Raw genomic sequence first — 27,657 nt, forward strand, 5'->3', positions numbered from 1 at the left:
TTTGATTATAACAAAGGGGTACTTGATGAAATGAAACTTAATTCGTAAAGAAACAGGTATGCTAATCTAGGGCAACAAAGAATTCAAAAAACAACGGAGGTTTCTCAATATCACTGAAAAACACAAAACCACACTAATTCCTCCAACTTCTCCAACTCTATCATCTCATTTTCTGTGCCTGAGTCTTCTATTTGCCCTCTTTTGTTTTTACTTGCTAAGAAGTAAGCACCCTGATTTCATATTTTGACTAAGCTGAAATTGTAAATCAAGGCAGGAGACACATTCAAATATAGCTATGCACTATATCAGGCCAGGAGTATAGCCTGTAATACTAACTGGAAGGAGGCTGAGGCAGGATGATTCAGTTCAAAGCCAAGCATTCACGATGAAACTGTATCTCAAAAATTCATATAGTAAGAAGGGAAATATGGAGGAAAGTGGTGATTATGCTAAGTGGACAAAGTAAAGATCAATTATTAACATTCCATCATTTTTAAATTTTTTAAAAATTATTTTATTGTATATGTAGAAGTGTTTTTCCTACACATACATTTGTGCACCAAGTGTGTGCCTGGTACAGAGAGAAGCTTGTAGAAGACATTGGGTCCTCTGGAACCAAAGTTAGTAACAGTTGTGTACTATGTGGGTGCTGGGAACAAAGCTTGGGTCCTCTAGATGAGCAGCCTGTGCTCATTAAGTGCTAAGCGTCTCTCTTACCCTTAATCCATCAATATCTATACAGTATTATAAATTATCCATTTATTATTAAGTTAACCAACCACTTCCTAATCTTTTTTCAGACAAAGTATTTTCAAGCCCACAGTCAACTATATACAGTCAAGCTAATTAGGAAATAATTGCCAATGTTGACTAATGGATTATTTACTTATTTTTTTTTTGTACTAAAACCTGAAACTAGTGTTAAAATGTGAGTTACATAATTTAATGATAATCAATAGCTTCTATTCAGATAAACATTAACAGTCATTTTTAGAGTGCCACCTGCCCTCTCCTATGGCTAAGCATCTGGGTCCAAGTTTTTAGTAAACAAATATTCACAGGCTCTGAAAGTATTATCAGAGAGAAAGACTTTTGAGGAGAGACAGACTGAAGAAGATACATTTTTAAGTAAGAGCTGTAACAAACAAGCCCGCTCCTCATGACCTGCAACTATTTGAAAATTAAATAACCACAACACTGGAGGAACACATGCCCCCAACACAACATTTTTTTTTTTTTTTGGTTCTTTTTTTTCCGGAGCTGGGGACCGAACCCAGGGCCTTGCGCTTCCTAGGTAGGCGCTCTACCACTGAGCTAAATCCCCAGCCCCCCAACACAACATTTTTAAAATATCAAAAAAAAAAAAAAAGTTTAAAACTTTCCAGGTACAGAGAAAACAGACACATATTTTAACAAAGTCAGAACCTAAGAACAGCTGGTAAGTTTTTCCTGTTTGTTTTCTTCTTTTGAGACAGGGTTTCACTATGTTGCCCTGGCTGGCCCTGGAACTTGCTATATAGACCAATCTGGCCTGGATCTCAAAGATCAGCCTGCCAGTGTTGTTGTTGTTGTTGGTGGTGGTGGTGGTTGTTGTTATTATTATTATTTTTTTTTTTACAAAGTGCTCTCTCTATAATAAAATTGTTCCTTTTATTCCACAATTCCAACTTACCCAGAAGACAATAATGAAAGACTTTCCATCTCGGTTCATTTCTTTAATCCCCTAATTTAATTTATATGCTTTCTCATATGCATTAATGAAATTATTTTTATTCTTCAAAAGTATTCCTAATCTCCAACATTCAGGATATATTTCCTATCAACAAGTAGGACAAGTATCATAAGTCCTAAAATCCATTTCTGGTTCTCTTTAAAAATTATATGGATGGATGCATGCATATATATATTAGCTCCCTTAACACCTCACCACATTTTTAAGTCTTTTTTTTTTTAATGTTATTATATATTATATTTATGGTACGTGTGTACCCACTCCACAGAGTATGTGTGGAGGTGGAGGACATCTTGGGGGGGGGGGGGAGTCAGTTCTCTCTTTTCATTATCTGGAACTGGGTTCTGGAGATTAAATTCAGATGGTCAAAATTTGGAGGCCAAGAGCCTTTAGCCTCTGAGCCATCTTAACATGTCTACACTTTATTTCTTGAGATAGAATTTCTCAGTGAATCCGCAGTTCATTAAATCAGGTAGGTTGGCTGGCCAATCAGCTCCTGAGACTGGCCTGTCTTTGCCTCACCAGCACTAGAGTTAGAGATGCTCGACATCAAGGTGTTGACATGTGTGTTAAACTCAGGCCTCATTCTTCACATTGCTGTCACTAAACCAACTAAGCCAAGGCTTGCAAGGTGTTTTACAATTCACCTGAGTAAGGGTCATCTGTTGGCTAAATCCAAAACAAGAATTTCACTTTCATATCTTCTTATGCAACACGTTTCATGTGTAATCTGGAACTAGATGTGGAGCCCACACTTTTGACCCCAGCACTCACACAAGAGAGCAGTGGATCTTTCTGCATGTGAAGCAGCCTGGTCTAAACAGTGCGTTTCAGGCCACACAGACCCTGCCACCAAAAAAAAGGAAAGTAATCCCACAAAAGTAGCTACTGTTAAGACTTTGCTTTGTACAAGTTTGTCATGGAAAAACTTAGTTTCAACTTTAAAACAACATACAAAGCTGGGTATATAACTCTTGTCCATTGTGGATAAGGCTTTGGGTGGGTTTGAGCTGCAACAAAAATTAATTAAGTACAAAAATATTTCACTTACATAATTTTATTATACAAGTTTCCTAATTAATTTAAATATATCTTTTCAAAATTCAAATTTCTAGCAAGTCAATGTTATTGTAGTTTTTAACCTACCCAGTCTTGTCATTCTTCAGGTCCCAAAACTTCTAAAAGCTTCCATTTACGAGAGTAAATTACCTTTTATGATAGTAAGTACTGTTTCTACATCCTTTTAATAATGTTTACAGCACTGAATATGATTTTTAAGTTACATATTCATCATACGAAATACTATGTAAGAAAAATTCAAACAGCAGGAGAGTTTCTGATAGCAGGATTTGACCTCCCCAGACTATCCAAAGTCCCTGTTTCTGACCTTATCTTAAGCTATATCAGGGCTATGGGATTAACTCATAAAAGGCCAAACATCGAAGGCTTTTTTTCCTTTATTCACATGTTAAACTGAGCAAATTGAAGTTGTTCTCATGATAACAAACATTTATAGACCCTTTGGCCCTATCGATACTTCTTGTCACCAAATGCATTAAAAAAGATGATACAGTACTAAACTCAGAGCAGATGTTTAAAAACCTATGTTTGAAACTGGACTTGGGGATTTGTTTTGTTCAAGCTTCACACAGGATGTTATTCATTTTATTCATACAATACACATTTGAACATTTGTTTTAAAGTCATCTTCCCAAAAGTAAAATAAGAAAACCTACTTTCACTACCAACAAAAGATACACCCAGTAATTAATCTCATAAGTCAATATCTCAAAGAATTACAAGGGTGTCTAAGAAAAACAATCAGATCTCTTTTAAAGCGGTCAGTAAGTGTATTCACAAAAAAGAAAAAGTCAAAACCCCAGAAGATCAAGTGTGGGCAAATGTGCCCTGTGTGGAATGTGAAGAATGTGTGTATTCACATGTCTTGAGTATGTCTGTACAGATGATTGGGAAGATGTTCACCCGGTGACTATCAACATGGTGGTTTTAGTTTTCTATATTGTTTTAATAAACATGATCACACGGTTTGACAAGAAGAAAGTTATTGCCTGGCATGGTGTCAAGTTTATATTCCCAGCTACTTGTGAGCCTATAGCAGGAAGATCATGAGTTCAAGTACTATCTAGGCATCTCTTTCAAAATAAAAAGTAAAAAAAGAAAAAACAAAAAACAAAAACAAAAAAACAAAAGGGAGCTAGGAACACAGCTTAGTGGTGGACTGGTTGGTAGCAGTGTGGGTTCCTAGATTCAATCTTCAGTCCTAAAAAAAGGTAGACAAGAGGAGACTATTGTTACTGACTATTAAAATATGGTAGGAAAAATTATCATTATCAGGAAAAGGGCATCCAGATGGCTCAGTTACTGAAGTGCTTGCTATTTAAGTCTGAGGACCTGAGTTTAGAGCCCCAACACCCACATATAAAATTAACCTTTGTAATATGTGCCCATGATACCAATCCTAGAGAGACAGATCCCTAAAATTTGATGGTCAGCCAGTCTGACAAGTTCCAGGACAATGAAAGATTCTCAAAGGTAAGGTAGAGAGTGATAGAAGATATTCAGCTGCAACCTCTGCAACCTCTAGCTTAAACATAGAGATGAAAAAAAAAAATATATATATATATATAAACAATAGTAGCAGTCATATGGTACTAACAAAGATAGAGATCAACGAAAACAATTCTTGTGAAAATGTTTTACTAGCACATGTTAATTACATAATAAATGGGGTTTTTTCAGAACATTTCCCTACAAGTACACATATATTTCAATCATGTTCACCCCTGCTACCCTTTTGTCGTCCTCCCTATATACTCTCTGGTCCCTTCTTCTTCCTAAATGGTCACCCTGCTTTTATTTATCTTTTTATTTTGGTGATCTAATGGCACCTTATCAGGTGCTACACTAAGCAAAATGTCTCTCCTTCTCCACTAACTATTAACTGTATAAACATCACCATTTCTGTTGCTCTGACAAAACACCAAGACCAAGGCAACTTTTAAAAGAAAGCATTTAATTTGGCTCATAGCTTCGCTGTTAAGAGGCCACAATGGTTTAAAAAAAAAAAGGGGGGGGGGAGTAATGGTAGCATGAACAGCTGAGAGCTCATATCTGAATCCACAACTAAGAGGCAGGGACACACTAGAAAGAATCTTTTGAAACCTCAAAGCTCATCCCTAGTGACACACACACCTCCTCCAACAAAGTCACATCTGCTAATCCTTCTAAAATGGTTTCACCAACTGGAAACCATGAATTCAAACCTATGAGCCCACAGATGCCATTCTCATTCTAACTACCAAATAACTCAAAAGAGACCACTAAAAAATTTTTAAAAGCCACAAACTGAGAGAAAATACTTAAGAAATAATGTAACTGATAAAAGACTTGGGTCCATAATGTAAGGACCATTAAAATTCAACTGAAATACAAATAGTTCATGTACAAAGTATATTTCAATGAAACTGCTTTTTAAAGAGTAATTTAGTGAAATATATTCTTTAAGATCATTGCTGAGTTGGGTAAATAAAACAATTTTAAAGCTTTTTTATTCTTTTTCAAAGACAGAGGCTGGTCACCCACTACAATTCTTAATAAATACATATCTATCAATGCAAACAGACCCCTACCAGTTCATACTACATACCAAAGACAACAGTGGCCAGTTGCCAACACCACTTATATACCATAATGGAATAGGCACATTTACTTCAAAGGATGCCAACCCAGGTTATTTGTACTTGTTTCTACATACTACTCTATAGATACAAAGGGAAAAAATTAACTATATCCACATTTTAACATGGAAATCCTAATTATCAAAGACATGATTACCAAAATACTTTAATCCTTGATTTTGACGTACCTACATTTCCCACTAGCAACTTACAGCCATCTCTGACATAACTAGACTGACAATTTCAAGTATCTAAATTCATGAACACTTTGATTTAAATGAAGTAAATGAAGTTAAGTATTTTACTTTTGGAAATAATGTATGATGTGTTGTAAGACATTAACTATGTAAGACAACACAAACTTTGAAGGTAATTAAAAATCTTCATTGACTAAAGTTAACTTGTTTAGAACCAGGAATGGTAGCTAGTTCACATGTGCAATCCCAATACTTTGGGAAGCTGAAAAGAAGAGGACGACTGTAAAGTCTGAGAACAGCCTAAGCTACACACTGAGTTTCAAGCCAACCTGGGCTACAGAAAATTAATTAAACCTGTATCAAGGTCATACTTACAGGTTGATATATATCAAGAAAATGAATAATCAGGGCTGAACAGATGGCTCAGTTGCTAAACGCATTTGCTACTCCTTCAGAAGACCCAGGTTTGGTTCCAGGAGATCTGGTGCCCTCTTCTGGCTTCCACATATATGAGGCAAGAATGTGGTACACATACAAATAAAGGCAAAATATAGATGAGGCAAAACACACATTAAAGTAAAAATAAATAAGCCTCAAAAGAAAATGAACTCCAATGACAATGTGTACTGTTCTTATATGCAGGAACCTTTTTTAAAAAGCAGATTTACCAAGACAATTTACATATATATGTAAGAAAATTAAACTATGTAGCTAACTTTTGCATATTTTGAGGAGGTACCAGCTGTCCTTTACTATACCATCTTTCTAAGATTTCTATACAGTCAACAGCTATGAAAATAAAAATCCTGTCCCCTTCTATAGGACAGGACTGCTTTCAGTCCTTTGTATATTTGATAACGTATCCCTCCAGAACAAAACAAGCCCCCTATGAAAGATCTAGGTTTCCTAAAGGCAAAACTTAACTAAAGTATTAACCCAACGTTTTCAAGTATTACCTAGCACTTTATACTCTGCACAATAAAGCTCATAAATTATCATCACTACTGATAATCTAGTTACTACTACTGCTTACTACAGAGGATATGCTAGAGAAGGACGCAAGACTTTTGCAGCTTCCACCAGCATTCATAAAAATGTGAATGGAAATTTAGAAACTTGAAATAAGGTTTAATCTCAGACTAATGACTTTTAATATTAAATTTTGGCATTGAGATTACAATGCTGCCAAGAGCCAGGACTTTCTAAGAGAAAGAATAAAAGTTCTGGGGAATAAAACAGCATCCCAAAATCCAAGAGTGACCCTGGTAGTTGGTAGGGAGATGATTAAACACTTCTCTATCCGCCTACCCATACCACTGTCCTACCTGTTAGCTGAATCAATGTTTTGTAACCACATAAAAAGAAGTGAACTAGAAATGTGATACAAATTGTAACTTGGCAACTTTCTCCCATCTTCACTGATGGAAAGGATACATAATGAAATAATACAAACAATGAAATGATACATAATAAAAATGGGTCAGGTCAGAGCTGGGTTTTGCAGGGCCAATGGACCTCCTAAGCTAAAGTAAGGATAAGGAAGAGGGAATCCTTCAGTGAACAGTCTTTAACCTTGCACATTACTGCCACACAGAACAAATATTAAGATTCTAATATGATCTCTTGTCATATCATATTCCCATGCACTGGCCATTTATCTGCCTGGCCCATTTCCCAGGTCCTACCTTGGAAAGCGATACACACAGGACGGTTCACCTTGATTCTAAGACTGGAAACCCACATAATGTATTAGCACATAAGTCACTGTGCTGAAGTTGACAAAAACTAGAGACAGGTGTGAAAAGGGACCTCAACAGAGGAATTGCTTCCATTAGACAAAACTGGCCCATGGGCATGTCTATGGGTCAATTTGTAGCAAGCCCACTGTGAGTAGTGCTATCCAGGAGAAGGTGGTCCTGAGTTATATAAAAAGAAAAACTAAACAAGATATAGTAAGCAACTCATAGCAGAGCTGTTCTCTAATTCTAAGTCCCTGCTTTGGCTTCCATGGAAGGACAATAACTTGTAAGCCATATAAATTTGTTTATACTCCAAGCTAGTTTTGGTCAGTATTTTATCAGGGGAATAGAAAGAAAACCAGAACACTCATATTTTCTACTTTTTCTATTTTCTATAAGAAGGGACCACAATTGATTTTTTTTAACTGTTATATTGATTTGTACTATTTGGGTAAATTAATGGCCATTTATATACCAAGAATTATGCCATATGTCAAAGAAAAGAATTAATATTCAGCTTCCTCTGTTGTGCGAAGATATATAAAACACACCAACAACCATGTTGCCAACCTATAATACCAACACTAGGGGGGCTGAGACAAGATTTCAAATTGAAGACCAACCTAAACTACACAATTAGACCCTGACTTTAAAGCGGGGGTGGGGTGGGGGGATGGGGGGTGTCGAGAGACAAAGAGAGTAACCTACAACAATAATGTCACAGGGTTATAAGGAAGACAGGCATTTCCATTTTACTGTTTTAGAAGTTTGTTCAGAGATAGTGTCATGTAACCAAAGCTGGCCTTGAACTTGTAATCCTACCTCCACCTCTCAAATGCTAGGATTATGGGTGATTTGGTACTCCCATTTTTATAATCTCAGGATCTTCCTATTTCAAACTAAAACTTAAATGTCATGGTTTATGTCCACATACACTGTTTTGTAAATCCATTGTACAATTTTACAATGGAAAGAATCTCTAAGTTAAAAAAAAAAACTACAGATGTGTACTTCAAGGGACTAAAGCACAAAGGTCAGTAGTAGAGCATAGGCAGAAACTTGTGTAAGGCACTGGTTTTAATCTCAATCAGAGAAAGGAAAAAGAGTGGCATATGATCACTCAAGACCTAGTTAAATCTCAGATTCATTTATATGAGTGCATTCAATTCTCTATTACCCTTACTAAGAAGACAGAGGTGGCACAAGTAATCCCAACTAGTAACATGTAGTATGTCATAATTCTTTTTCTTAGCAAATGATATCCAAAAATGCTTATTCTAACCTACAATTAGGTATCATTTGAATCACCAGAAAGCATGCCAACTGATGACTAGAAGAAGTGTTCCAGACAGTTATCATTCCAAGATTTAACATATGCCACACGGTGCACTAGGTAAAGTACACTAAGTAGAAATTACTGCAGGGGAGAAAGAATGCCAATGTTCAGAGCTTCAGTATTCTACACAATACATACTACTGAATCTTTCCCCTGAGGAATATGTACCTGATCAAAACAGCTACAAAAATGGTTTTGCATCATGTTTTCTAGCTAAAGAAAAGACCCCAAGAGTGTATTTTTACAAACCGGCCATTCTCACCCATGACTGTATTATTCATATGTGAAGACATAAAAAGTGTAGGTACATCTATTCTGTATGTTTGTATGTGTATTTATAGAGTATGAAAACTTTAAGAATGGTTTCCTTGTTCGAAGTTTTTACAAATGGCACTGATTTGCATTCTATTTATTTGCTTGAGTGGAAAGGGGAGGAAGTTGTTACTGGTAAACAAGAATGTATACACTCCAAGGAGAAGATAGAACAAGCAAACATTATCCATCTGGCTGAAAAGTTGAGATTTCTTGTCTGAAGAATACTCTCTAAATATTTAATGTAAATACGACTTCAAACTAATACCTTAAAAATGTATTTAGGGGTTGGGGATTTAGCTCAGTGGTAGAGCGCTTGCCTAGGAAGCGAAAGGCCCTGGGTTCGGTCCCCAGCTCCGAAAAAAAAAACAAAAAAAAAAATGTATTTAAAGACTGAGTCAAAACGGTATTCTACCTAGAAGCCATCTGAACAAATAGTCAAAGCTCTTTGAGCCTTAGTTTCCTGATGTTGATCAAGAATGAATTACAAGTTAACCCTTGTCTTCCAGGGTTGTCACCAAGCTAACTTAGTGGGTATAAGGCAGCTGCTCAACATAGCAGCCTAGCACCTGACTCCTCATCTGTCAGCCAACCATATCAGTATTTATCTAACAAGACTGTTTTATAATTAAACCATGTCTTAGAGTACTGCCTTGGCCTAAAGAAGCCTAAAACAAAGTGTTAGCTACTGGTAACATATCGGCACGACTACTCCAAAACTGAGTTACCACTGCACTGTTGGATTATGCCATCTTTGCTATGTGAAAAAAAACCTTTGACTACTGTTCATGAATGCTAGCAAGATATATGTATCAAATACCCATTTGATTCTTTTTTTTTTTTTTTTTTTTTCCGGAGCTGGGGACCGAACCCAGGGCCTTGCGCTTCCTAGGCAAGCGCTCTACCACTGAGCTAAATCCCCAACCCCTCAAATACCCATTTGAAATAAACAAATCCAGTCTATAAATTAGAACACAAATAACACTCTTCTTTGTCCCCTAAAGATCTCAAAATAACCCAATATTGCAAATTCAAAATATTCAGTACCCTTGAGAATCTGCAACTCAGAGCAATCAACATCTTTCTCTAAAACTTTGTCAAATAGTTACAATAGTTTCAAAGTGCTGTTACAGTATAGGATGCCCAAAATATTAACAATTCGTACACTATATACCCAGCAGAAACTGCTAAGATGTGCTATAAAAGAAAAGGATAACCAAAAATAATAGACAAAATATAAACACCAACACAAGTGTTTTCAAATAATACAGTCCTTTGCTCTCCTTTAACAGGGAAAGAGAAAATTATAGGCTCTAACAACTGAAGCATCCATACTTAGTAAGACTGATAATCCCGGCATTTCCCTAAGGAGACTAGGAGTAATGTGAAAAAACATCACTCTGCACTTCTCCATCAATTACTGTTTACTAAGTAGAGATAAATGGTTATTTCAACTGCGAGTCAAACAATCTTGAACATGGTACCATTCCACACACATTATGTTTAACCTATTTTCAGAGAGCTCAGAGAAATTAATTTTTAAACTCCATTAAATATCACTTATACTATATTAGAAATCAACTGCCTTCACTCTTTGCTGGGACAACCAAAAGCAACTTATTAACCTAGCTGTCCTTGATCAAATGGTCTCTTTCTTAGTAAAGAAAAAAGTATACTCAGCTCAATTATGTGTAACACTACAGAACCATCAGCATTTTACAAAGCAAGGCTTTCCTCCCAGGCAGCCACCATCACTACTGATGCTATAAGGGATTTTCTAAATCATCTAGTAAAACCACTCTGAAAAAAAAAAAGAGTTAGAAATCTGATTGCTGGGACAAATGAGATCGCTCAAGCCCGGCTACTTTAGTTCAATCCCTGAATCCCATGGCTAAGGAAAAAAGAAAATCAACTCCACAGAATCACAGTCAAACTCCTGCACTTTCACACACAAACACATCAATTCTTTCCTTTTTTTTTTTTTTTAAGAGAAATCTGTAAAGTGGCTATTCACAGCCTAAAGTGAGGGGGGGGGGACCTCCAAGCCCAAGAACAACAACAACAACAACAACAACAAAAACAAACAAACCAAAAACCAAAAACCAAAAACAAAACAAACAAAAACCCTAGTTGCTAAGAAAGGGCAAAGTATTAGAAAATGCTGCTGTTGCCATTACAGGGTGGCATGGCTGCAGTTATATGTGGCATGTGTGCTCGGAAATGAACTGGAGTTCACCATAATGGACTATGAAAGTCACAGTGCAAAAAGTGCTGTTAGTTCATTTTATAGATGCCGACTTGGCAGTTTCAGTTAAACTTTACAACAGACTATCAAATACGCTCCAACTACAGTCATTCTCATCACTAAGCTTCTGTTTCCATTATTAAACACAACTAAAGAATTAAAAGGATCTGTGTGTTTTTTTCTTGGGATATACTAATCTAAAACTATGTGCAATAAGGTGCCAAACACAAGTGACAAAAGTTGCTTTGGTTATGGGAAAGCACTCTTATAGAACATCAGTATATCAAACTGCAAGACTCAAAGAACTCAAGATTGATTGGCACATTTTTCTGCAGCAGGGCTCAAAGGTGTCAAAGTCAGTACACTTCAGGAAAAGGGAGAAAGTGTCAACGAGTCAGAACACTTGGCTTTATCCAGAATGGCATTCTGTGGTTCAAGGGTTCAGGCATTCCAGCAGTATTTGGAAGAGAAGATACAGGAGTGTAAGTAAGTGTTGTCAGAGACAAGAAAAAGTCCCACTAACAGTACAAACAGGTAATGCTGCAAAGCAGGCATGGAATCACAGAAAAGAACACTTTTTGACTCATTTTATGCTCAAGAGAAAAATTAATGTACCAAATACGAGGGAGGCGGTGTGGCCCAAAGAAGCCACGAGGTTACACACACACCCCGATGGCCAATCTCACGAGACTCTGACAGACATAGATTTGGGTAAGTGTGTGTGTTGGAAACACACTAAGACCACACCCTAGGATTGAGTATCTGGACTTTAAACGCCGGGAATTAAAAGTTAAAAGGTCTGGTCTCATAGGTGAAAGATGCAGCGATGGTAGCAAAGACACGCAAACCCTCCACTGGCGCAGGGTGTCCGGGCAAAGCGTAGCGTGGTCCGAGGACCCGGTGAGGGCCCCGGGAGAGCTGGCCCAGAGAGAAGGGGCGCCGGGGTACGGAGGAGCCTGGGAGCCGGGCCATAGCGGAGCACCGGGGCAGAAAGGAAGGCAAAGAAGCAGGGGAGCCGAAAAGCGCCCGGCACCGGGCCGCTGGCTCCCGCACGCGCCGCGACCCGGGCGGAAGAGAGGACCCCGAGAATGAATGGGCGGAGGCCGGGCCCAGGGAGGGCCGGGAGCGCGCAAGGCGGCCGCGCGGCCCGCCGCGGCGCAAGGGGCGTGAGGAGACGACCGGCCGGTCACTCACCCGCCGCGAACTCAAGCACTCGGCCGCGCTTCTTTCAGCCGCCGGAGGCTCCTCACGGCGCTAGAGGGAGCCCCGGGCCCGGAGCGGGCGGCGGCGGCCGGACCGGGAGCCCCTCCGCACCTGCCCCTCTGGCGGAGCGGCGAAGAGCTAAGCGACGGCGGCGACGGCGGCTTGGAGTGGGGAGGGCAAGAGACCCGGATGTACAGGGTAACGGCGAAGGGGGAGGGGGGAGTGCCAGGAAGTGAGGGCGCCGCGGACCTGTCCGGCCGTGCGCATGCGCCGCGCGACCGCTGCGCAAGGTAAAGCCTCGACCGTCCTCTCCGCCCTCTTCTCCCACCCCTCGAGAAAGGGGCGGGACGCGGCCGGAGACAGGTGGTCCGGCGCGCCCCAAGGAAAGCTGGGGGGCGCGGCCAGGCCGCACAAGACCACGCCCTCCCTTAAAGGGGCAGCACCTTCGCGGGAGGGAATGTCGGCGGTTGCGAGGGTCTTAACTGTGGCGGTGAACAATTTACAGGTCAACAGGCTCAGAAAGAGACCAAGGCTCTGAGCTAAACCCAGGGAGACGCCGCATTCCAGCATCCCGCACCTGAAGAGGCCTGGCTCCTGGCAGCAAGCCTTTCCCCTCGGGCCTGGTACTGAGCGCCTCTCGCGCTTCCAGAGGCAGCTCTGGCACTAGGCAGGATCCCCAGGGCCTAGGGAGAAACACCGTTATCGCCTGAGATGCTATCGCAGAGACGCCCTTGGGAGGTGTTAAATGATCAGTCTGGGAACAGAAATGAGACTCCACTTGATAACGTGGCTTTCCACGCACAATCTTTGAAATAACTCAGACCCTTGTTCTGGGGTCGATTCGACAGAAACGTCGAGTGGGCTCCGATTCTGATGTGATGTAGGGCTACGACACTTAATTACTTCTCTAATCCCACTGTCACTCTTGGAAAAATAAATGCTCCTTCCCCTTCTGTACACACACACAAAAAGGTCTCATCAGCATTAGCACTGAAATATAAATGATTAACATAGTTACCTCTCCCATGACTATATTTAGTTTGCTGAGCACAGCACTAAGATAGAACTAAAGAGAAGAGTTTTGGGCATTTTGGGGTTAAGACCCCAACTGAAAATCCCATGGAAGTATGGACTCTCTTTTTTTCTCCCTAGGAGGATGCATATGAAAACACAAATCTTTATACGATGATTTCCGACTCATGAACTTAGGGACAGTTGGAAACCCTAATCATAAACCCTTTACTCCGGAACAGAGATCATTTGAGAACCACCGGCCTTAATAAATGTAGCCAGTTAATCTGGTGTCTTCTACTGTATGTAGTAAGCCTTTGTCTTGGTCAGTCCGTCTGCCTCTTCAATTTCATGAAGACAATATAGTATGCAATAGAGTCAGGAGAGCCTGGGGGGTGGGGTAGCATACATTAAGGGCAAGAATCCTACATCTCCGATCTTATACTTAAGGAGGCTTTGGATTAGACAATATATTGGGGGTTTTTTAACTTTTTATTAAACTGAATGATAGAACTATCCTCACCATCCAATAAGGCTTGGCCCATTTATCTGACACACACTGGCATTCATTAGCCCATATAACACCATGTATCTGACTGATCCCTCAGACATCAGTTCAGGGCAACCACACAGCAACTGCAGAAATCTCTCCCATGAACATCCAGTTTAGCTAGAACATCTCCAACCAAAAGGAGCGCATCACAGCAGTTGTCAGCTTCTTGTCTGAGGAACCTCAGACTTCACACTGCTATCTTCATCCACTGGCCTTAATGCTATCTGTGGGAATCAAAAGTGGACATTGACCTGAGGTGCTTATACTCCGAGAAGAGTTGGCTAATTACTAAGAACAATAGGTCAAGTCCTGCTGAGAGCACGGAATGCTCCTTTCAGAGCAGCTTCCCCTTCATCGGCCCAGGACCCATTTCTGGACATAGTGAGAACATAAGCAGGCTCCACCATAGCCCATGTGCAGAAAACTGGCTCAGGAAACAAGCCCCCTCCCCCTACAAGAAAGGCTAAATTTATTCTTCCACAGCTCTTTCTCTGTCCTTCTGCCTAACCACGATCACTTTTCATTCAGCTGAGGCCAAAGGTTTAGAAGTTTTAGGTTACAAAAGCAAGCAGAAGGACACCAAGAAGATGTTTGCGAAAGAGGGATGGCCAGTTAGAGACGTTGCAGTCATGGCAGCTACCTCAGATCTCTGGAATCCTAACACTACTTACACAGCGCCAAGCATTGTACTCAGCCTTTGACTTGCATTTCCTCCTTTGCTTTTCATAGACATCCCATCTGGTACTGTTTTCATGTCCGCTTTGTAAATGAGGAATGTGGGGTTCAGTATGTGACAGTTCCAGGATTCGAACGCAATCTGTCAGCTCCGAGATCTGTCTGCTTCGCCACATATACTACACTCCGTCTACGTTCTCAAATTTCAGAAGATCCCACTGCTTGCTTTAAATGCTGTTTTCTTTTACATTTTTATGATTAGATCCATTTTAAAGCATGATGATGATAGAGCTAGAGAGATGCTCAGCAGTTAAGAACACTTAACTATTCTTACAGAGGATGTGTGTGTGTGCGCGCACGCGTGCGTGTGTGCATGTGTATGTGTGCAAGTGCATGTATCACTTTCTATTACCCACATCAGGCCACTCACAACTGTCTGTCATTTTACACTTCTAGGGAATCTGATGCTCTTAGGCCTTCACAAGCACATGTATACACACAGGGTTACACATGCATATGTATATGTACACATGCACGCACACACATGAAAAGGAATAAATCTTTGTACTGTTAAGATAAACTATTCTGTTCCATCAACATTTTGACCTATCCCCTCTCTCATATCCCTGGAATCACGGGAGGGTCTGAGGGAGGGTCTGAGGTAGAGAATACATTGTCCCTCTTTGAGGTCTCTGGAGGTTTCTATGAGAGAGCAAGAGCTTCGCAATGGTAACAGAGAATGTTGCAAGGTATGTCGTAAGAACAAGCCAACTCTACTTGGAACAGCTCTGAAGGTCTTGCCAAAGCTGGGGCCTTTGGAGTTGGTCCTTAAGAATTGAGGAAAGAAGAAATAAAATCTTAAAAATAAATAAAAGAATTGAGGAAAGGACAAGAAAAGGGTGCAGCAAGGGAGCAAGAGCAGTCTGGGAGACAAATGGGGTAGGAGAGAAGGACAATAAGAAGCCAAAGTCATGGCAAATCTTAACACAGTGACAGGAAAAGAGATACTTGTAACCAAGGGAGAAACAGAATCTGATATATTTCCTATCAAGACCACTTGGAACACGATGTCCAAATGGGCTCACTATGGGAGACAATAGAGGCCAGGAGGCCAGCTGAGAGACTCTGGAGGGGCTTAGTCGTAGAACACTTGGCTGGCATGTTCAAGGTCCTGTAGATATCGTTCTCAACCAAGGAAAGAAAAAATGCTAAAATTAAGATATGCAATCATGTATTTCCCTGAGTTTATATGACTGACTGAAACTGGGGTCATAGGAAACAGGAACTGTAGGGACACTGAGCAAAGGGTTCTTAGCTGAGGACATCAGTGGATGGTGTCACCATCAGGTCCCAATTACCTTTACCCAGTTTTCATGCCTCTTCTCCAACCTTTATCCATGCAGACACACACTGCTTTAACTGTTATCTTGAGATGAACATAACTATTTCCCAAGCCCTTCTCCCTTCCCCACAGATGCACTTAGCACTTACCAGCTATAGAGCATTTCATCACACTGTAATAGCCCAGTTCCCTTCCATTGCTGTGTCCGCATCCAACAGCCAGCTAACCCTAGACCCGCTCACAATGGGGATTTTTGCAAGGGCAGTATAAAGCCAAGAGAAAGAGTCTTTAGGTAAAGGGTTGTGGGAAAGTGTGGCCTCAGGGCCAGCAGACTACAACACTCCCTAGGGAGAAAAGGCTTGTACAACTGAATTACATGTAAACGTTGAACAACTCTGGGGGTGCAGGGGACATACTGACAGATAGTTCCCCACAGAAGCCGTTGTAAAATGTCCTCATCCCATCGAGTTATTCTTTCCTTTCATTCATTCATTCCCCCCATGTGCATTCTTGGGAAGCACAGGGTAATAACAGAGCCAAAGCCACTTCAGAACTCTGGATTGTGCAGCTCTAGATGTGCGTCAGGTTCAATACCTGCTCCAGGACTTACACAAATTCAACCTCTTCCAGCGTCAGTTTCTCCAACAATGTCAAACAGTCTCCCTTCCTTCCTGACAACTTCCTGATTCTTGCCACTGCACCCAGCATTTCCAGGCAAGCCCATGGCGGGGAGGAGGCACATATCAAAGTTCAGAGCCCGAGTACCAGTGAACGAGGGCCATTCGTTCATATCTCCAACCTCTCACTTCCTACCTGGCCTGGGGATAGGAACTTAGCTACTTTCCAGGAATGGCATGAGCTCTCAGAAATACTGTACAGGGAGACACTTTCTGACCCCAAAGAGTTTGTCCTTATGGCTGCTAAGGCAGCCATCTCGGCTTCTTTTTTTTTTTTTTTTTTGAGGATGAATTGTGACCACATAATTCCCTGGATTATAAATGCTGGGTCAGAGTCTAAACACATTTATTGTCTTTAAGCTACATCACCCAGTTTCCTTACAACCCACAAGGCATGCACACTCAGAATGTGTAAACCCACATTCTGAGACCAGCTTTGCTCAGCTTCCCATTCTCTGACATTCAGGGACTGGGCTCATTGTCCCACAAGGCACTCTTGTGCAGCACTGGCTCACAGCAGAGCCAAAGCCACCTCACAATTCCGGTTGCAGCCAGGTGAGATTCAAACCGTGCTCTATAATCTCTCCCTTCCTCTTCCCAGGATAAGCAAACAGGGAACTTTCAAGGTCAGAGGTCCTTCCAACCATCTCCTCCACAGCCAGGGCTTCCAAGCAGAGACTCCATGATCCTCTAGTGGATGAGGAGCCAATCAATATTTGATGAGAACAGTGAGGCCCGGGATACAGCTGGAAGCTCATTTCACACTGGAGGAAGATATCGCAACTGCCATTTCAAAAGAACCGAAGACGAAGCCACCCAATCAAACTCAAGACCTTTTCGCTATTTAGCAAAACATTAGCCAGTCCCCTGAAGCCCCTGAAGTCCTCATGGCCAAGCTCCCCTTAAGTTAAAAGTATGAGTCCCGGTCACATTTCCAAATGGAACACATTCTCACAGAGGAGGTGTCGAAGGCTCTTTTTCCAGCCCTCTTAGTGAACTACATCAAGGAAAAAGGACCCCATCAGCCTGCATCAGCCCTGACATCTCAGAACCGCACATCCGCTTTCTCTCCCCATGGCTGTGTCTCAGTTCTTGGCTGCAAAGATTCTTGCCAGACCCCTTCCTAAAGATGAACCCCTACTTTCCCTCATTCACCCTCAGAGCACTTAACTTTCATAAACTGTCATTTTTAATGTTTCTCAGCTTAAAAAGGAGAGGAGGAGGAAGAGGAGGAGTAGGAGGAGGAGGAGGAGGAAGAGGAGGAGGAACAGGAAGAGGAAGCAGGCTCTGCCACACTGGTACTACCAGGAGCACTGCAGTCCCTGCTACAATGCCCAACTGCTAGAAGACTCCCCACAAATATAAGGCATGATTCACCAGAGGGCCGGGCAGTAACTGAGATGCTGTGGACCTCTTTACCGTTTTTTCCCACTCCAATGAGTAATATGTTGATGGAAAGAAAAATTTGAAAATACATATGAGCAAAAAGAAAAATATATAAATATTCACGATCCAACCACCCACAACATATGGATACCCTTCCAAATGCTATTACATATCTATATAATGAAAGTGTATTTTTGTAAGAATGTCTCATATCTGAATACTGATCTGCTGTGTTCTACCTCACAGCATATCTTAGCTACCCCTCCTCAATGACTGTACTACAGTTACACCACTGTTAGGGGCTATATAATAGCTCACCATATAGACACGGCAATGGAATATGTAACCAGCTGAGTCTGAGGTAAGGTAAACAAGGGCTTTCTTCAGTGTCACAGAAAGGAAAGGCATCACCGCACCTATCTCCTGACAGGCTTCCCACCTTCTCCCCTTGTTTGTATTGCTTCAGCGCTGTATTTCCACACAGCTGTGCTCCCTACCGCCCATTCACCACCTGGAGCTATTAGCACCCCAAGGAGCAGACTGGAACTGGGAAAGCTGAAATTCGAGGGGACGATGGCTCAGAGTTCAGCATGGGAATCTGCTGCTGGGACAGGCGACAGCAATGGTAAGCACATTTTTTGTGCCAAGATTTTAATTGGAAAAAGATGGAAAGATCTCTGTACACACTGTCCTTTCCCCTTCTAAATCTTCTAAGCCAAGGCAAAGCTTTTCCTGTGAGGGGTGGGCTGGCATGGGAGCTGCTGATAGGGCACAGTGAAGTCCCAAGCCCACTGCTCTACCTACAGACTAAGTGGCTGTCGGAAAATTCAAGAGGCACGCTCAGAATGTGCCTCCCTTTGCCACAAACACGCCTTTCCACCCAGGGTGCGATTCAGCAGCACAAAGGACTGCTCACTGGGCCTTTCAACCCTGACAATCACAGGCCCTCCACCAGCAAGGACATAGGCTTGGGGCGGTCACCTTTAGGAAGGGATGTGATGACATGAGATCTGGGACAGCAGCAAAGTAACAGAAAAGAAAGGCGTCTGGGTGGGCCGTTCAGTTCCAAGCCTCACTCCGCTGTCATCCCAAACCCTAATCTCTGCTCTGATATATATCCATCCACCTTTGTAGCCATAAGCAAGAGCTCTGAGCTGTGGAGACGGCTCAGTGGAAAAGAGCAACACGCTTGGCAACCTGAGTTCAATTCCAGGTACTGACAGAGTGCAAAGTACTGACTCCTCCCAGGTTGTCTTCTGACCTCCACGCATACTATGCCGCACTTACGTTACACACACACACACACACACACACACACACACAATATAAAAACAAGACATAGCTTTCCCTATAAACGAAGGAAATCCCTAACTGTAGCCAGGGCCACCTATTTATCAATGACATTTTAAAACATTTTTAAATGCATTTTAAGAAATATCAATGCTGGAGTTGGGGATTTAGCTCAGTAATAGAGCGCTTACCTAGCAAGCGCAAGGCCCTGGGTTCAGTCCCCAGCTCCGAAAAAAAGAAAAAAAAAAAAAGAAATATCAATGCTTACACATAAATAAATAAATAAATAAATAAATAGGGGAGAATCATGTGGTTTGACACATGGTGACAGGACTACTGCCACCCAATCCTGCTGCTGTACAAACAACAACTGACACCCATTTCACATTCCAGCCTTCCAGCACCATCATGAGGATTCGACTTGGGCTCCACCAAGAAACTCAGGAACAAAGAGTTCATCTATCTGCAGGAAGCTTCACTGTGCTCACTTTCTCCTTTTCTTTCGGCTCGAATTTAACCAAATCCCTCAGTGTCCAGGCTCCATTTGTAACCTAACCTTCACCCTACCAATAGCCACTCTGCCATTCTGATGATTGGGACCAAATGGGAGTGTCAATATTCAAACTGTCTTCGGCCTTAGGGAAGAGAACAGCAGTTAAACACAGTAAAAACTCAACAGAAGAGGAACGATCCACACTCAGGCGGGTGGTACCAGCTCATGGGTTGGGGTCTCATACTGAATACAAAGGAGAAGCTGCAAGTTGGGCAGCAGCGATCACCTCCGCTCCCCGACTGTGGATGAAACTGGCCGTCTCAGGCTCTGGCTACTGTGAGATCCTCACCACAGTGGACCGTGTCTTCAGCCTGTGAGCCTTCCTTCTCAGCTAGATATTTTGTCAAAGGCAAAAAGTAACTAAAAATGACGGTTTCTGACATTCCCAGGTTCGTGTTCAGACTTGGAAGGCTGTCGACACAGGCTGCGAGTCAGTCTGGGCTCAGCCAGGCCTGAATGTTTTGCTCACCTGAAAAGAGAGGGACGTGCAGACACTTGCTGCCAGAGACACAGCACAGTCCCTGGCACACGGAAGAACTCAGTCAATGGTGGCCTCTCCTTCTTGTCTCATTAACTGTGGGCTTACTAATTTCACTCAGGTGTGCTGGTGTAAAGTGCTCTTTGCAGCACTATTCACAGAAATAAGAATAAGCTGCAGGAAATGGCACTGTAGCACTCTAAGCAGAGCTTTAGAACGAATGAAAACTATCTTAACTACCAGGTCTCGAGCAAGGCATTTCTTTTCCTTGAATCTGTTTGTTCATCTCTGAGTAAAGGGTTTGTCCTCGGTGACTCACACATTCTCTGTGCATATAGTCCTGACATTCCAAATACACTATAGTGCGCTGACAGCAAGGATCATATATGGTTACTAAGTACACAGGAACAGAAGATACTTTGTAATTCTTCATAGACATACTGTTTTCTCCACATGTTGATACCTCCTGAGAAAGCACACCGAGTATCTACTGTCTCTCTCCATGAACTCGACCTACATGTGTAACACCTGCTGTGGTCTGGTTTGTCCCCTAAAACAATGCCTGACACATAGTAGGAGTTCATTTGCTGATTTAAAATTTCTGAGTATTGGGGCTGGAGAGACAGCTCAGTGGTTAAGGACATCCCGCTGCTCTTGCAGAAGACCCCAGTTAAGTTCGCATCACCCACATAGAGGATTTCAACTGTCCAGAGTTTCAGTTCCCAGGGATCCACCACCACCTCCTGACCTCTACAGCACATATGCAGTACATATAAATACATGCAGGCAAAACATTTCACACACATAAAATTTTCAATTTTTAAAAAAGTTTTATGGTTATTGGGAGGTGGGAAAGTAGCTTCCTTACAAAAGTGCTTGCCTAGCATTAATGAAGCCTTGGTTTCCAACCCTAATACCACATAAACTGGGCATGGTGATGAATGCTAATCTAATCCTAGCACTCAGGAGGTAGACGGGAGTATAAGAAGTTCAAGGCCATGCCTTGCTATAATAAACTGAGATCAAGGCCAACCTGAACTATCTGACACCTTAACTCAAAACAAAAAAATGTATGACTATGAAGTGAAAAGAATAAAGGGCAAAATTGTCTAGACCACAGGATGCTATTTCTATACACGATCTCTGTCCCGATCTGTGGGGAAGGACCAGAGAAGTTAAAATCCTGTGATAACAGGGTGGGAGTAGGGATGAATCCTTTAATTTCTTGAAAGGTCTGTTGTTGTTCAAAGGATGGCAACTGAAATGGGAAGGCTGTAGGCAGGACAAACACAGACATGGCCAAGGGATACGGAAAGAGCTGGAAGGAAGCACACGGCAGTACAGAGAGCCAGCAGCCCAGAGAAGACTCCTGGCTGGTAATCTATTAATGGAAACAGGATCACAGGGGAAGAGAGAAAAGTAGGTAATATGACACCAGTGAAGAAAAGCCAATTTACCTGAAGGTTTTAATTACAAGTTAATATCTATTAAACCATTCCCAGGTGCACACCATTTCTCCCCATTAATTGCCTTGGTCAATGGACGCTTCAGTGACTCTATGCACAAACATGCACTTGGGGCTGTCACATGGTAACTGTTCTGAGTCCCTACGTGCTTTGTGACCTACTGCCGCAGTTGCCATTGATTGGCGTCTCACAGACAGAAGCTCACTGATGAGCTGCAGCTATTTCTTTAAACATGTAGCCAGCACATTCCAGCCTGTGTCACACACTGCTGGGGGTCACCCAGAATTACGAGAAGTAGCCTTCCCTTCCAGGGATGAAAGATACACTATTCACTCCAGTGCAGTGCTTTGCAACCACAAATACTAAAGATAAAACATCCTGTAAACTTAAAAAGTGGGAACTGTTCCCCCAGCTTCAAGAAGTCGGGCGGAAGGAGAAGACCCACAAAGGCCTCATCCTACGTTTCCTTAAGACACAGTCATGCTGTTTGTCAGCTGGATCTTGATGCTTCTCTAGTGCCCCCTTACACTTGGGACGACATGCTTGCTGCCTTCGACACCTCCAGCCCCCACCTGCCTGAACCCTTTGCCAAGTCCAGCAATTATGTTGAGAAAACCAGGTCAGATCCCTTACTGTGCATGCTCTCAAAAGCCTCGGTGCTTGTTGACAGTCTTCTACTACTGTGATGGTGTGACGGTTTCTTGAACACTAGGAGCTTCCTGTATGCAAAGGCCATTCCATCTTGCTAACCCAGTACTCCTGAATCAGCACTGACTCTGGTATAAACCCCGACACAAAGCATGTTCCCGGCACAAAGCTGCAGCCATAGTCAGGGGCATATGTGGTCAGCAGTGCTGACTTACTCCAGTCTGGGAGCTAATGTCACTCCAGTCCTAAAACCAAGAGCTCATTTAAGCACCACAGAGAAATGAGTTGAATAGCACTCACAAGTAACCTAAAGGATTAGTCATTAGCTCTAGACACTGGTATGTGAAATTCATAACTTTGAACAGCATATCAGGATAACTCATAGACAAGCTAAAAATATAGGCGAACTTAGCTTCTCACAGTTACTTTTTCAAGTTAGAGATACTGCATAAGGAGGGGAGGATATCAATATGGTCTATGTCACAAAGAAGCTCAACTTGTTTAGCTAGCTCCCTCTCTAAAACCCTGGTACAGGTTTCATGTTAGAGCACAGACACCAAAAGACTGCATCCCTTCCTCAGCTGCAAAGGAGAAGAACAAAACCTTTAGCCTAAGCCCTAGGCCTGCCTTGACCCATGAATTCAGAGAAAATTCTATCCATTTCTATGCTTAAGATTTTTGTGTAACAGGTCACTTGTTTTGTGTGTGCCAATATCTTAGTTTCCTTTCCTGTTGCTGTGAAAATATGTGCTGACAAAACAAACTTAGGGGTTAAAGGGTTTATTTCAGCTCACAGCTCCAGGTCACCCTCCATCAAGTAGGGAAGCCGAGACGGCAGGAACTTGAGAGGAATGGTCACCTTACATCCGCAGGCAAGAGCAGAGCATGCTCTTGTGCATGCATGCCTGTGCTAAGCTTGCTTTTCCACTGTAACAAACTTCAGGACCCATGCCTAGGGAATGGTGCCACCCACAGTGGGTGGGTTTTCCCTCCTTAGATAACCATCTTCATATGTGCCCACAAGCCAACTTGACCTAAACAATCCAGACAACAACTCTTCACTGAGACTCTTTTACCAGGTGACTTTTTCAAGCTGACAAAACTAACCACCGTAGCCTACTGGGTTTCCATTGAACTCCCTAATTTTTGAAGGCAAGGAAAGTCATCTTTAATGTTTTACATTTTAAAAAAACTGAGGGCCCAAGGTGTCAAGAAACTTGTCTGCTGGTTATGAGGAGCACAATCCAAACCACCCATCCCACTAGACCTGGGATCTAGGCCATGTAGCTCACAGATGCTCATGTCTACACTGCCAGAGAACAACAGAGTTTATGATCAAAACTCCCTGAGGCATGAACAAGAGTCCTGTTTTGTTCTTTCTCTCTCTCTTTTTTAAAATAATTACTAATAAGCAATGTGCAACTCTTGGTTTGGTATCTGGTATTATTTTTGGGGACAAATTTGGGATGTGGGGGGGGTCCATGAAATCATCTTTATCTAGCCCTTCGTCACACGAATGTCTTTCACTGAAAAAAAAAAAAGTTAGGAGATGTGTCTGTTGCTTGATAAAACACACAAGGGGAAATGCCCATTTGGTGGACTTTCCCAGTCTCCACGGAGGTAGGAAATAATGCTGTCCCTGAGGTAACTCTGAGCGAGCTACAGCGCTCCTGTCTATACCATTTCCTGCTGCTGTGCTTTTGCCCAGCTCTCCTGCTCTCCCAGGAGCACCTTCCCTAGGGCTCTCCCACCACCCCACAGAACTCTTACATCAAAGCTCCAGTCAGAACTCTACACACCTTGGATAACCACGGCTCTTTTTTACACTCGACAGTAACCCACGGACCTATCTATGCCTCCCCATCCTTCTGGTAGCGACTATATGAGCTTCACAGAGCACCAAGACATGCACTGAGAAAAGTGCTGCAAAAACACGAGGCAGTGTTTTACTAATTGATTTAACCTGGTTTCTTAAGACGTGCACAGTGGTTTTCACAGAAAAATCAACCGGACTAAGATTAATAGCCTGGTTTACTGTGCTCTTTCCTCCTCCCAAGCCACAAGTCAAAATAAACTCGCCCTCAGTGCACAACTTTGCAGAATATGGTCTTGAACATTGACGCCTCCATCCACTGTGGTTATTAAAAGGATGGCTGTATCCACCAGGATGTGAACAGATTATTCTGTGGTAACAACGGAAACCTTAATCTCGGACTCAAGATGACCGCAGTGGTCTCTCGGGGGCAGGGAATAAAGACAAGTGCCCTTTACCTGCCAATCAGTCAGCTCCTCAGACATCAGACTGAAGGTACATTGGCCCTCCTTTCTTCTCCAGCCTCCCACAGAGAACTAGGACTAGTGGGAACATCTATAAAAACTCAGCAGATGGCCTGGCCTAGAGACGTCAGCCATTACCATTGTCACTGTCATGATCCCCATTCCATAGAGAATAATCCCCAGACCATAATCATGGTATAGTCATCACACAGCACTGTTGCAGACTCTGTCTGCAACTGGAATGAGCTGAAGAGCCTAAAAACTAATGACTTTGGCTGGTGAGATGGCTCACTCAGTAAAGTGCTTGGCCTACAAGCGGGAGGACCAGAGTTCGATCCTCAGCACCAACATTAAAGAGCTAGCTGGTGTGGTGTATGTGCTTGTAATCTCAGCAACAAAGAGACAGAGACAGGTAGATCCCTATGGCTCAACCTGCCAGCCTGGCTTAATTGGCAAGTTCTGAGTCAGGTAAGAGACTCTGCCTTAAAAACCAAGGAGCACAGTATCTAAAGAAGGATAACGCCCAAGGATGATCTCCACAGGTATACACACCACACACACATACACACACACACACACACACACACACACACACACACACACAGAGAGAGAGAGAGAGAGAGAGGGAGAGAGAGAGAGAGAGGGAGAGAGAGAGAGAGAGAGAGAGAGAGAGAGAGAGAGAGAGAGAGAGAATGCTTATTCCCAAAGTCTATAAATTAAGCCTGCTAATATGTTGTCTCCATCTTTGAATTTAAAAAGCTCTGTGGTTGATTCTAGCCTGCAGACAAGTCTGGAAACCAAGGTTACAGAAGCAGCAAGACTTCTCTTCACATACATACACACACATACAAATTGACGTCTCAGGCGGGTAGGTGGGTAGGTGGGGGACATCAACCCCCGGTCTCTAGGAGCTGTGGTTACAACAAAGTAAAGACAGGTTCTGCTGTCCTGGGTCAATATGAATCCCACACCTAATGACAGCCATTACAGTCAGTCTCTAGCTAGGGTCAACAAGTTTCAACAACCTTTTTGAAAGATAAAATGTCTACCTGACATTTAACCCTAAGCCCACCCACAGGCATTTCTCACACCCTGTGTTACTTGACACCTTTTCTAGGTCCCGCTGAACCATTCCACCGTGTTCAAGGTCATCGGAATTCCAAAATTACAAGGATGAGAACGGAGGGAAGGGAACCCAGGGAGAGGAGGCCCACCAATGGCTGTTTATTAGGAACAGGGGTTGCTGAGCTTTGAACTCCTCTTTGTCCATGACCCAGAACAGTAAGCAAAGAACGTAAGGGAAACACAGGTAGGTAAAGCACCATTCAGTAAAAATCTTGAAGAGGGAAAACGGACACAAGAACTCAAAAAAAAAAAAAAAAAATAGGAGACAGCACCTAAGTTACTGTTGGAATCTTTGTCAACTTAGCACCAACTCCAACATGCCTGACAAGAAGGAATCTCAACTAAGAAATTGCCTCATTCAGACGGGCCTATGCCAGAGGTTCTCAACCTATGCATTGTGACCCTTCTGGGGGGTCTAATGAGCTTTTCACAGGGGTCACATATTTATCAGATATTCACCTTACAATTCATATCAGCAGCAAAATCACAGTTATGAAGTAGCAACAAAAACAGTTTTATGGTTGGGGGGTCCATCACAACCTGAGGAACTGGATTGAAGGGTTGCAGCATTAGGAAGGTTGAGAACCACTGGCCTATGGGTATGTCTATGAAGTATTCCCTTAATGGTTAATGTAGGAAGGCCCAGGCCACAAAGAGCTATACCATCCATGGGCAGGAGGACCTGGGCTGCATTAAGAAAGGTACCTGAGCAAGCCAGTAAGCAGGATTCTTCCATGGTCGCTTCTTCAGCTCCTACCTGTCCCTGCCTTGGCTTTCCTTGCTTAGAGATGGCAACCAGTAAGCCAGCCAAACAAACCCTTTCCTCCCCCAGCTTGCTTTCTGCTCATCACAAGAGAAAGAAAACTGGGACATTTACAAAACCTCATTCCTCAGGTAGTCACCACCAACCATTTGGGTCTCCACTTTTCTTTCATTTCTCTTGAGATAAGTGTGTTTCCTGGGGTACAGAGAGGTAAGTAAGGGGCCTCTGAACAAGCAGGTGCCCTTTCACCTGTCCACTATGTTCAGGGCAGGCACGCTCCACACAGAGCACACAGCACAGAGCACACAGCACGCTTGTATCCTGCACCAGCACAAAGTGATTTCAACAAGTCAGCTTCCTGCGCTGTGGGATGTTGTCTCTGCAGTATCTGGAGAAAAGCAGAAAACCCTGCTGTTTGCCTTTGCTTTGGCAGTTTAATTCAGGACTCCCACTAGCTTTATGTAAACTCTTTGCCAACATGAAAAGGCAGTCTGCATTGTTGGAGGCACAGTTTACTTGGGCCCGGGGGAAGGAGGCATTGTATAGATTACATAATGGTTACTCTATTGCTTAAGAAAACAAATGGCAGCCTCCGGCAGAGAAGTTTAAAAAAAAAAAGAGAAAAACCCATTTGGGTAAAAGCATCTGAGGCTATATCTTCTGAATCACTGTGAGTTCAAATGGCTCTGCTTTTCTTGGGGGCTCACCCAATTATCTGTTACTTCCCGGAACCTGGGAAATGAGGTTTCCTTCCATCCACAGTTGCCTAACCAAAAAAAAAAAAAAAAAAAAAAAAGGCAGGATTCTCCTAATAAAAGCTGGAGATGCAAAGCCTTAACTGCACCCAAGGCCCTGCTTATTGTGAAGAGTCATTAGAAACCCCTTTTTAGGGCCTCTATTAAGATTCTATTTTCTCTGCAAACTATCCCAAAAGGGAAATAGAGTGGAATC

At 42.5% G+C, this 27,657-nt stretch overlaps 1 protein-coding gene and 1 long non-coding RNA gene across 12 annotated transcripts in view; one reads left to right on the top strand and one right to left on the bottom strand.

Annotated features, from left to right (window-relative positions):
* Cyrib (CYFIP related Rac1 interactor B) overlaps positions 1–27,657 on the bottom strand; it is a 124,906-nt gene that overhangs the window by 49,168 nt on the left and 48,081 nt on the right. For 4 of the 10 annotated variants that reach the window (XM_039078774.2, XM_006241633.2, XM_006241635.5 and 1 more), the window contains exon 1: positions 12,454–12,565. The exons of the other annotated variants lie outside the window; for them this stretch is intronic. The gene's annotated coding sequence lies outside the window, so the exon portion shown is untranslated. Of the gene's footprint in view, positions 1–12,453; positions 12,566–27,657 lie in introns of those variants that run through there. 10 annotated transcript variants of the gene reach the window in all.
* LOC120093676 (uncharacterized) lies at positions 12,475–27,347 on the top strand. 2 transcript variants are annotated; one of them, XR_005487217.2, is made up of 4 exons: positions 12,475–12,752; positions 12,968–13,085; positions 13,615–18,731; positions 19,790–27,347. It is a non-coding gene; the product is annotated as an uncharacterized LOC120093676 (long non-coding RNA). The 2 variants fall into 2 exon arrangements; XR_005487218.2 differs by lacking the exon at positions 19,790–27,347 and having other exon boundaries at positions 12,524–12,660; positions 13,615–13,778.

Source organism: Rattus norvegicus, chromosome 7 (genome assembly GCF_036323735.1).
Source record: "Rattus norvegicus strain BN/NHsdMcwi chromosome 7, GRCr8, whole genome shotgun sequence".
Classification (NCBI taxonomy): Eukaryota; Metazoa; Chordata; class Mammalia; order Rodentia; family Muridae; genus Rattus; species Rattus norvegicus.